The sequence below is a fragment of the Monodon monoceros genome, unplaced genomic scaffold (assembly GCF_005190385.1).
Source record: "Monodon monoceros isolate NGI ecotype Baffin Bay Population unplaced genomic scaffold, NGI_Narwhal_1 Super_Scaffold_18, whole genome shotgun sequence".
NCBI classification, from domain to species: domain Eukaryota; kingdom Metazoa; phylum Chordata; class Mammalia; order Artiodactyla; family Monodontidae; genus Monodon; species Monodon monoceros.
Window position 1 is genome coordinate 156,251,238 of NW_021703774.1, and position 10,591 is coordinate 156,261,828.

The 10,591-nt window shown below is 53.0% G+C and overlaps 1 pseudogene; it reads right to left on the reverse strand.

The window, feature by feature from the left end:
* Positions 1-374: 374 nt before the first annotated feature.
* On the reverse strand, positions 375-9,243 carry LOC114898009 (annotated as a pseudogene).
* Positions 9,244-10,591: the final 1,348 nt, after the last annotated feature.

Genomic DNA, 10,591 nt, shown 5'->3' on the forward strand with positions numbered 1-10,591 from the left:
CAGGGGTCACTAACTGGAGGAAAGGAAGGACCAAAGCGTCGCAAGGTGCTGGTCAACGCAGGTTGTCTCACATTCCAGGGCATGGCCTCCAGGGGGCACTCTTGTAATAGCGCAGGTTCCTCTCCCTGCCCCACCCCAGGGTCTAGCGGGTTAGGAGCAGGCAGGGCAGGATCAGCCTCCCGGAAGAGCTACCCTAGGCTTCAGGCCCACTTAGGGAGAAGACAGTTTTGAACCTTAGGTTGCCACATCATTTCAGAGGCACCCAAACCTCTGTTTCCTCCACGCTATTCCTCCCCCCAGATCCCTGCCCCCAAGCATCCCCACGTGGGCGCACCGAGGTGTCTGAAGCCCCTCCATTCTGGCCTTGTCTCAGCCTACAGTGCAGTCTCCAGCAGGCTCCTGTGGAAGGAATGTGCCAGTAAAGGGGTGTTCTAAGGCCACCTCTGCTACCTAAGGAGGCAAACCCTAGGTTGGGCCCAGACGGGATCCTGGGGCGGGGCTGTGAGGGAGCCTGGAGCTGGTGGGGAAGGGACACCTGAGGAGGGAACCCGGAGGGCAGCTGCAGATGGTCAGAGCTGAGTGGGGTGGGGGCACCTCAACCAAGGGGCTGAGGGTCATCTGGGGACACAGGGCTGCCTGATTCTGCCCACAAAGGCATCTACGCATCAGGGCTGTCAGAACTGCCCAGGTGGGCTACCTTGGATTTACCTGTGGAGAGGCTGTAACAGGGTCAACCCCACAGGCAGAGGCCAGTGTCAAAGGTCAGCTAGACATCTTGGGCTTTGCTGTGGCCAGTTGGGTGGGTAGGGTATTTCCGGGGCCTGGGACCCCAGAGCTCAGCCACCAGCTCCCCTTGCCAAGTTCAGATCCTGGTGAGAGCTCCTCACTGCCCAGCCCCTTTCCACCTCCCCCCAGACACCTGAGCTCAGGTCCCGTGGCGCAGCAGATGGGAGGGGAGAGGGAAGCCACTGAAGGCGGAGCTCATGGCGGACATGTAGGCGCCCATGGAGGGGAAGACCAGCCAGTCGCCCACGTCCAGCTTGGGCAGCTGCACCTCCTTCAACAAGAGCTTGTCAAAGGCATTGCACCCGGGGCTGTAGAGGGTGCAAGAGAAGAGGGGCAGCTTGGGGCAGAGGTCCTGCAGGGACATGGTGGCAGGGGGGTGGGGATCAGAGAAGGAAGGCACCCCCCCTTCACTCCCCAGCCTGCAGCGCATGCCCCCAGGGCACCAGAGGGAAGGTACCAGCAAAGACTCTGTCATTCACCCACTCTGACCAATTCCTGAGTGGTCCCTATGTGCCAGGCACTGTTCTTGGCCCTGCCCTCATGGAGCTTATGTTCTAGAGACATACTCATACTCCTGCCCTGCCAATTCACAAGTGCAGACACAGATGGGACCTCAATTTTCCCATTTATAAAGTGGGAAGATTTTATTTAATAATCACTCAAAATACCGGGACTCAAACCTGGCTGCACTGCAAACGCCTGAGGATCGTGTCAGGGTCCCAACCCATGAGAAGTTCCGATATCAATGGTCTGTGGCATGGTCTGGGCATAGGGGTATTTTAAAGTTTCCCGGATGATTCTAATGTGAAGCAAAGTTTGAGAATCTCTACTTCCTAAGTCTCCTGCACCTCCAAGATTCAAGGACTCTGGAACCACAAACATAGCGACACAGAGAAATGCACATGGAAACACAAACAGCCAAACAGCTGCACACACACTCCTCCACAGACCCATGGACCTGGACACCCACCTTCCTGCACAGGTGTAAATCGACAGGCCCACACAGAGAAATGCACACACACAGAAGTGCACCTGCCAATACACATAGACACATGTACACATCCTGGTACATGCACGAGGTGTGACAATCTGTCAAGCCACCGATAATCTGAGATCTTTCGCCTCTCCCCCTGGCAGCAGGGAGCCCTGCCCAAAGAGGGCTGGACTAGGGGGTCTCAGAGTCTGGGAGATTCCAGAGCCACAAAAAAGTTCTCCTTACCTTCACCACAATGGGCATCCTGGGTTCAGTCTCCCTGGGAAAATGCAGAATGTGCCGTAGTGGCCATTGTTGAGATAGAACAGCAGCTTCCAGTAGCCTCCTGAGAGCAGGCAGATGGCAGGACCGAGCTGTGCTCAGCCAGGTCTCACCGCTGACCCTCAACACCCGAGCCCAGCACCCTTGGGGGAGGCCTGGCCCTCTGACCAGCGCTGGATAACCCCTGTTCCCTGCTCCAGGAGTCTCCTCTGAACCCATGCACGGTAGGGGCCTGTCCTCTGCTCTCCCACTGCCCCTCTGCTCCCCGCATCAGGGTGTTGCCCCTTTTCCTCCTCTCCTCATAAGAATAATCTAACTAACATACCATGAGATATAGCCCAGGCATTGTTCTAAGCTCTCTACATGTATTAAGCTATTTAACTTGTAACTACACTCTGAGTAGGTACAATGAGCCCTGGTTTACAGTTGAGAAGACTGAGTCTCGTCAGAAGTCACACAGGAGACTGTGGCAGGTCTGAGATTTGTCCCCAGGTCGCAGGTCTCAGGTACTCTGCCCTCACCTTAGACCAGGTTCCCTGAGCCCCTGCTGCATGAGTCAAAACTGGGGGCAGGGCTTTCCTGGTGGCACAGTGGTTGAGAGTCCGCCTGCCGATGCAGGGGACACGGGTTCGTGCCCGGGTCTGGGAAGATCCCACATGCCGCGGAGCGGCTGGACCTGTGAGCCATGGCCGCTGAGCCTGCGCATCTGGAGTCTGTGCTCCGGCGACGGGAGAGGCCACAACAGTGAGAGGCCCCCGTACTGCAAAAGAAAACAAAACAAAACAAAAAAAACTGGGGGCAAACGGCCTCTTCATGACCTAATTCCATCATGGTTGCTCCTCAGTGATGTGCTAATTTGTCAGTTTCCTTCCTCAAAGGGGTGCCTGTGTAAACTACATGTTCTTGATGCTTTGGCATCTGGGGCCTTGCTGACCTTGGAGAGACTGCTCCTCCCTGGGCTGGTTAATTCCTAGAGATAGCAAACGACTGCCTTACAAGAGCGCCTTTCCTGTGCAAGCCAACCAATTCAGCGTCCATATCGCAAACTGCCTCCTAGATGGAGCTCCCAGAACTTGAGGCACTACCTCTGGCTAGCGGCCCCAGGGCAGTCCTTACCCCCACAACCCGCTGAAATTGCTCAAACTAGCAGTCCCACACCTGCCAGATCCAGCTCACCCTGCCTCACCCACTCCTATCCTTGAAAACTACAGTAGAGGCTCTGGCCTGGCTTTCCCCTTTGTCCTTCTGCCTGCTGAACCACTCCGGTCCTTCCCCTTGTGGCCCTGTGTGGCCTGCCATGCCTCTGGTTTCTCCAGAGGAAACTTGTGAGTAATAACCTCTCCTTCATGACAGTTATTTCCATGTCTTACATAACCTGATTAGAACAAAAACTGTGCCCAACTCTGACAAGCACAGGGTACAGCACAATTGTCACCTCCCTCCATCTAAACACTCTGCCTCTATTGATGTTACTGAAGTAAGCATGTGGCAGCTTTCTCTCCAGCTCCATCATACTCCTGATGCATATTGAGCTGGTGGTCACCTATGACCCCCAGATCCTTTGGACAGGACCTACTACCAAGCCGGTTTCTTCACAACCACTCTTCATCTGTTCTTAGAACACTGCTTTCTTGAATCTAAACTCAGGATTTTGTGCTGATCTCTTTTAACATTTGGAGCATTTCATAACATTTGGGCATTTATATGCCCAGATCTTTCTGAATATTGTTTTTTCTGCCCCCTCCCCGGTGTACTTCCCACCATCTGCGAGGACCCTGCTTTCTTAGCTGCTGTCACCGATCCCATCTCCTGTAGCCACAGCCCCAGTTGTCCCTAAACTAGTTGGTCACGAGAGGTAGTCAAGACATCCCTAAGGTCAACAGCCCAACTCTGCTTGGCATGTAGTACAAATCCAAGTGCACCAGTGTTTGAATCAGACAGACCCAGGTCCAGCTGCACCACTAGCTAGCTGTGCTGCCTCAGACAAGTTACTTCCTCTCTCTGAGCCTCACTATCTCTACCTGTAAAATGGGAATGCCCCTAAATTATTTCACAGGGTTGTGGAGCAGAAATGAGAGAAAATATGTTTTTCACACATAACAGATACTTAATAATTGGCATCTCTTGTTATTGTGGAAATAAAAATAACAGGCCCCTAGGGACTTCCCTGGCGGATCAGTGGTTAGGACTCCGCGCTTCCATTGCAGGGGGCGCGGGTTCAATCCCTGATCTGGTAACTAAGATCCCGTATGCCATGTGGGTCGGCCAAAACACACACACACACACACAAATTACCCCTTACCATAATAAAGATATAAATTTTAAAAATAATAACTATAAGCCCCTAATACTTAGACTTTTGTTAAATGGTGGCTTGAAATCATATGCTTCCTATCACAATGATCTTTAATGAGACATTTTGTGAAGAAATGGCAGTCGACTGACACAAGTGCCTTAGGGATTGCAAAGCTGTGGCCAATCATTTGTCAAAAAGGATAAGGGAGGAGACTAAAGCAGGTTATAAATATTTACATGTCAATCATCATACAGCCGCGGAGAATAAAAGCACTAAGCCAGCGGGAGACATCTATTCTCCATCTCATCATGAAAATGGAGTTTCTGGTTAGCTCACTGTGAGGAAAGCAAACCCACCCCACTCCTGCTGCAAAAATAACAATCAAAAAACTCCCCTGTGGTGGTTAACCTCAATCGTCAAAGGTTTACCATTACCCTATAGATGTCACCCTTAACCTTCAGGCCATGACAACAACGAGAGTGCCTTCTTATATTTGTCGTAAGAATTTGTATTTACTCACTATATTTTTGGTATAAGAATTTGCACCTGTTAGAAAATGCCTGCTGGATGAATTTAAGGTGCACACCAGCACGATGGTGTCTGTGAACCTCGTGGGCTGTGTTTTATAACTTTACCCCCATAAACACAATATAAATCCATTGGCTACTTAGGAATAATGAAGACCCTTTGTCTTGGTTCTCACCTCCCGGTCTATTTCAGAACAACAAAATAGTGATACTAACAGGTTCATTCCTAGACCCAGTCTGAAGCTTGTTTCCTGCTAATTAGCAGCCCAGGGTTGGAGCCCAGACTCCCTGCCCATCCTCTCCCCTGAGGGCCGGGGAACGCCTGGATAGTGCCCTGCCCACCCACCGGGCTCCAGCACAGCCTTCCTGGCAATCACGTTGACAGCGATCATGCAGACAGATGCTGCGTAGAAGCGGCCGGGCTCTGCGATGACCTCGACGCCTCTCCCCTAGGGAAAGTCCTGGGCCAGGGTGGTGTTGATAACTCCCACCATCTGCAGGGGTAGACCCAGAGCCTAATGTGGCCAGTCCCTCTGTGGGAGCTTTACCTGCGTCGTCTCCCTTCGTTCCCATGACAGCTGTGTGGGAGCTGTGTGCCATTTTACTAGGGAGGAAACAGGTAGAAACTGTGACCCAGAGTGGGGAAGTAACTTGTCCAAGGGCACATAGCACATAGCACCCTGAGATGTCTGAATCTGGAACCATTTAAATTAATACACAGTCAGTGAAGATGAAATGTTCCCTGGGTCTCAGGGATAGCAAACTTCTACCTGACTGTAGCTTAACCGGGGATAGCAACTAACATGTCTAAAGAAAGACACGGAGCCAGATATGTACGTGCTCATATATGCACACAGGCTGTGTAAGTATAGTCAGACAAATCCCAGCTATGTACGCGCATACGACTCACAGTTCCACGAGCTCCCCAAACATACACACTCTGTCCCCTAAACCCAGGCTGGGACACCTGGCTCTCTCTCATCCTCCCCTCTCACCTCCTCAAACTTAAGAGTCAGAGCCCTCCTCTCCAGGGAAGCCCCCTCCGATGTCCAGGAGACCCATGTCATGCCTGATCCCGCAGCCCATCTCAAACAAGCGCCGGCAGTTGGTGATGGCCTGCGTGAAGCTATGGGGTGCCTGGCATCTTGAGCCCTCGTGGAAGCTGAACACACGTCGAGTGACATGTAGAGAAACACATGTGAAAAAGCAAGGGTCAGTAGGAAGACAGACAGGGTCAGAAACACTGACACATGGTCATCCTTGAGTTGGGGCACTCACGTTTGGGTGGCGGTCACTTCTCTTAGCAGGCCCCTCCCAGTGCCTCATTGCAGGGGCTCCCTTTCTCTTCCACCTTGGAAGGACTGTGCTCAGAACCCCGAATCCCCATGCTGGAGGGCAGGGCGGGCTGAGGAACCAATCAGGGCTGGGTAGGGTGAGGCCAGTGCAAAAGTCCAGGGGGTGCCACAACACTAAGGAATCAAGATAAAGAACATTTAATGTGATCGTTGTAAAGAGCAACATTGATTCAGAAACATCACTAATGAATAAAACATTAAAAATGTAAATAGGGACTTCCCTGGTGGTCCAGTGGGTAAGACTCGGTGCTCCCAAAGCAGGGGGTCTGGGTTTGATCCCTGGTCGGGGAATTAGATCCTGCATGCATACTGCAACTAAGAAGCCCACATGCTGCAGCTAAAGATCTGCGTGCTGCAATGAAGATCCCGCATGCCACAGCAAAGACCCGGTGCAGCCAAAATAAATACGTACATACACACATACATAAATATTAAATGAATAAATAAATAATGTAAATAAAGACAAGATTGGTAATAGTAATTGAACCCTGAAGCAAAAGGAAAAATCAGAAATGCCAATCCTGTCTTCAGTTAAAATTTTGATATTTTCCTCATTATGAATTTTTTTGCATTATTTTTTATTTTTTCAAATATTGTATTAAAATGTTAGTTATCTACAGTATAAGTGTTTTAACGTCCCCTTAAATTTTGCACCCAGGGCCTGTGCCTCCTTTGCCCCACCTTAATCCCAGATAAGATCCAGGTTCTTCGCTGAGCACAGATGGAGCATCACGAGGTCCAGAGGGGCCTCAGCTGACCGGAGGGTGTCCAATAAGCTGGAGATCGACAGTGGAAGCCAGGACTCCTGCCTCCCAGGCAGGGAAAGCCAGTGTGCTCACCTGGTTCCAACCACCGCCAACCCCAGGTCTCTGGCGGACTTCAGCATATGTTCACACACCTCCAGGCTGGCCCCAAACTTGGTGCTCAGGGCAAGATGCTCTCACTGTCCTAGGTCCACAACCGGAGGACCAGCCTGGGAGAGGGGTGCAAAGGATGCCAGGAGTTCTTAGGCACATGAGCCCCGATGCCCCCGATCCAACCTCCCTCCAGCTTCCCACCCACCCCCGCCTAGTTCCTCTGGACTGTCCAGCCATGGAGTCCCAAGGAGTGAACACACTCACTACTTACAGACTTCTGCCCAGGCAAGAAAAAGCAGGAAAAGGATAAAATTATAAATACACCTTCCATAGGTCTCCACGTTACAGGATCAGAGATGTTAAATAACTTTCCCAAGATCACACAGCATGTGACAAATGAAACTGAAATGTGAGCCCTGGTCTCCCCGACTCCGTGCTTTTTCCATGATGTCGCCTAATGCCAGACCGCCTAATGTTAGGCTCTGCCTAGTGTCTATGCAGACACAGGCAACGTTTATTTAGCACCAATGTGCACCAGGGAAGGCATCGGGCCACTGACCCAAATTCTTGTACTTTGCTGCTTGGGTCTGTGCCAGTCACCGTATGGGACCACCTTCATCTGGTTCCTGCAGCCCAGCTCCATCTGCTGGGGTCCCAGGCTTGAGGTCCCTTGCTCTACCTGTCTCCACCTGTTTGCACCGCCCCTCCTCCACTGGTCTCACCTGGCCCCAGGGTGGTGCTGGGCCACCTTGATTAGCTCCCCCTCACTGTTGAAGGTCAGGAACCGCACCCCATGGCAGGCAGCGTACTAGATGTGCGAGACAGGCTTGCAGGGGTTGGCATAGATGATACGAGAGGGGGCCACGCCCAGGCCCAGCCCCTGCTCCAGCTCCACCTGGCATGGGTAACAGCCAGAGTAGGGGGCTGCCTCACTGTCCTTTACTCTTTGGGGACAGGAAGCCTGGGCATGAGTAAAAGGGGTTGCCCTTGACTGAACCCCTACTATGTAGTGCGCTGAGCACAAATTGTGCTCTTTAAGCTTCTAGACTCTTCTAAGGCAAGTAGAGTTGGCGCCATTTTCAAGAGGAAGGAACTGAGGCTCAGGTGAAATGGCTGTGCCAGGACAGGAACGGGTTCTGTGGCTTCAAGCTTGTGCTTCCACTCATTGGCTCAGGCTGTCTGCCTTAGTCACGCGGACCAGTGGGAGGTTGACCACACCCATAGTTCATTCATTTATTCCTTCCCAAACAATTGAGGATTATGAGTGTCATCCCCTGTTCAAGGTGCTGCAGTCCCCACTCCAGGACCCCTGGCAACTGGCCTTTTTTTCCCAGGAAGTATCAGGCCCATGAATGAGACAATTGGCCTTGGGCCCAGGCTCACCTGGCTGGCACAGTCGAAGCCGGTGCCCAGGGTGGCCAGGTCATGCAGCACCCAGGGGCTGCTGTTGCACTTCACCACATAGAAGGGTGAGACCCGAGGCAGGGCCTGGCGGAAGACCTGATGGCGGCGGGCCAGCATGCCCAGGTCAACCACCATGAAGGGGTCTTGGCGATCCTGCCAGCACAGTGCAAAAGGAAGAGAAGGCTGGGTAGTGGGTTATCTCAGCTACTCCTCAGAACAGCTCTATGCAGGAAGTACTATTGCTGTTGCCATTTCAGAGGTCGGGAAACAAAGGCTCAGACAGAGGAAGTCACTGGCTCAAGGTCACAGAGCAAGTACACAGCAAAGATAGGATTTGACGCCAGGCCTTCTAACTCTTAAAATAGGGGGACAAGAGGGCAACAATCTTTGTAGATCAGAGCTCCAACCCTCAACCAGACAGCTTGGCACTGGGTAAAACTCCAAGTGGTGGGGTGGGGAGAGAGCTAGAAGGGGACAGAAATATTCCATCACCCCCAGCAGAACAGAGCCTTGGAATAAGACCTAGGAGACTGACATAAGACTGTAAAACAGAAAGTCTTATTTCTTGCCCACCAAGTAGAGACTGAGACACCCTCTTCCCTCCCTACTCGCCCCCTTCCCTCCCTCCTCTTTCCTCCCCTCCCCCTCCCTTCTCTTTCCTCCCCTCCCCTTCCCTCCCTACCAAATCGGAGAGCTCCCTGATCTTCAGGACCTGCCAGGCAGTTTCCCCAGCCTCCAGATTGATGAGATCCTTTGGCCACATGCTTCCAGGGCTTTCTTCACTCTCCTTTGGGTTCCCGACGGGGGTGCTCATCCCTGAAACTCCAACTAAGCCCTTAGCCAGGCGCAGTTCCAACATCCTGGAAAGGGCTTGCACTGAGGATGGGGCCTCTTCCCTCCTCCCAGCTCCCTGAGGGCCCCAGAGCCAGAGTTCCTAGGCCATAATTTCTCAGCCCTCCCCTTCAGCCACAAGAGCTCCACAGAGCCCTCGTGAATTTTCCCATCTGTAAAATGGGCCACTGGCCTGGTCCAGCCTGCTTCAGAGACCTGGTGGGGGACCAAGCCAGATACATAGGCTGTGCACACAGAAGAGAGGGTTGGCATCCTCTTCCGGGCTCCTCCACACACGTGTTCCCATTCATAGATGAGAAAACTGAGGCCAGAAAAGATAAGTGCAGAATCCAGGATCTTCAGATTTTAGGGCTCAGAGCCAGGGCCCAGGAGATGATCTAGGTCCAAGGTTCCCATTCTACGCACAGGGATGAGAGGCCCAGATACACGAAGGGACTTGATCGAGGTCACCAAATGGTCAGTGGCAGAGCTGGGCCTGGCACCTGGGCTCCCTAGAGCAGCCACTGGACCTGCTGCTGGCCACACTTCCCTGAGACCGAAGTGAGGGTGGCCTGCAGCCAGAGGCCCTCTGCTTCCACAGCTGGGACTGCACCCACGCCCCCCACACCACACACAGACTCACCTGCTGCCTACTGTGACCTGCTTCCCCAGCCACAACCCAGGCGGCCAGGATCTGTGGCGACTGGGCTTCGGGTAAATCCCATGGGAAGAGCAGAGCTCAGCCCAGATCTCAGGGGCCAGGGCAAATACCACCCCAGGCTGTCCTTCCAAACCTCGGCCAGCCCTGCCTGCTCAGCCCAGACGTCCCAGGCCCCGAGAACTAACCCTCCTTTGTCACCCACACGACAGGATCACAGGTGAAGTCAGACTCCAATTATACGTGAACATCAGAGACAATCAGAGTGGAGGGACCCTGGGAACCGGCGTCCACCCTTCCCACTTCACAGATGGAAACACCGAGGGGCCCAGAGGTCTCCGGAAGACTCAGCAAACCTGGAGGGGGTAGAATCAGGACCTCAGATTCTAATCACGGGCCGGTTCCACTGCGTCAGAGCAAGAGCTGGTCTCTCCTGGTGCTGTCCCTCCACGGCACATTTAAATACCTCGCTGGAAGTTTTTCCAAACGGAAAAGTGAGCCTATCTGCATCACTCAGTGTCCAGTCACGTCCCTGCTCCCTGGGCCCGCCCTCCCTCTCCATGTGGGCTGCTGAGGTCTCTGTGACCCCTTGTCCCTCCCAGGCTGAAGCCATCACCTTGGG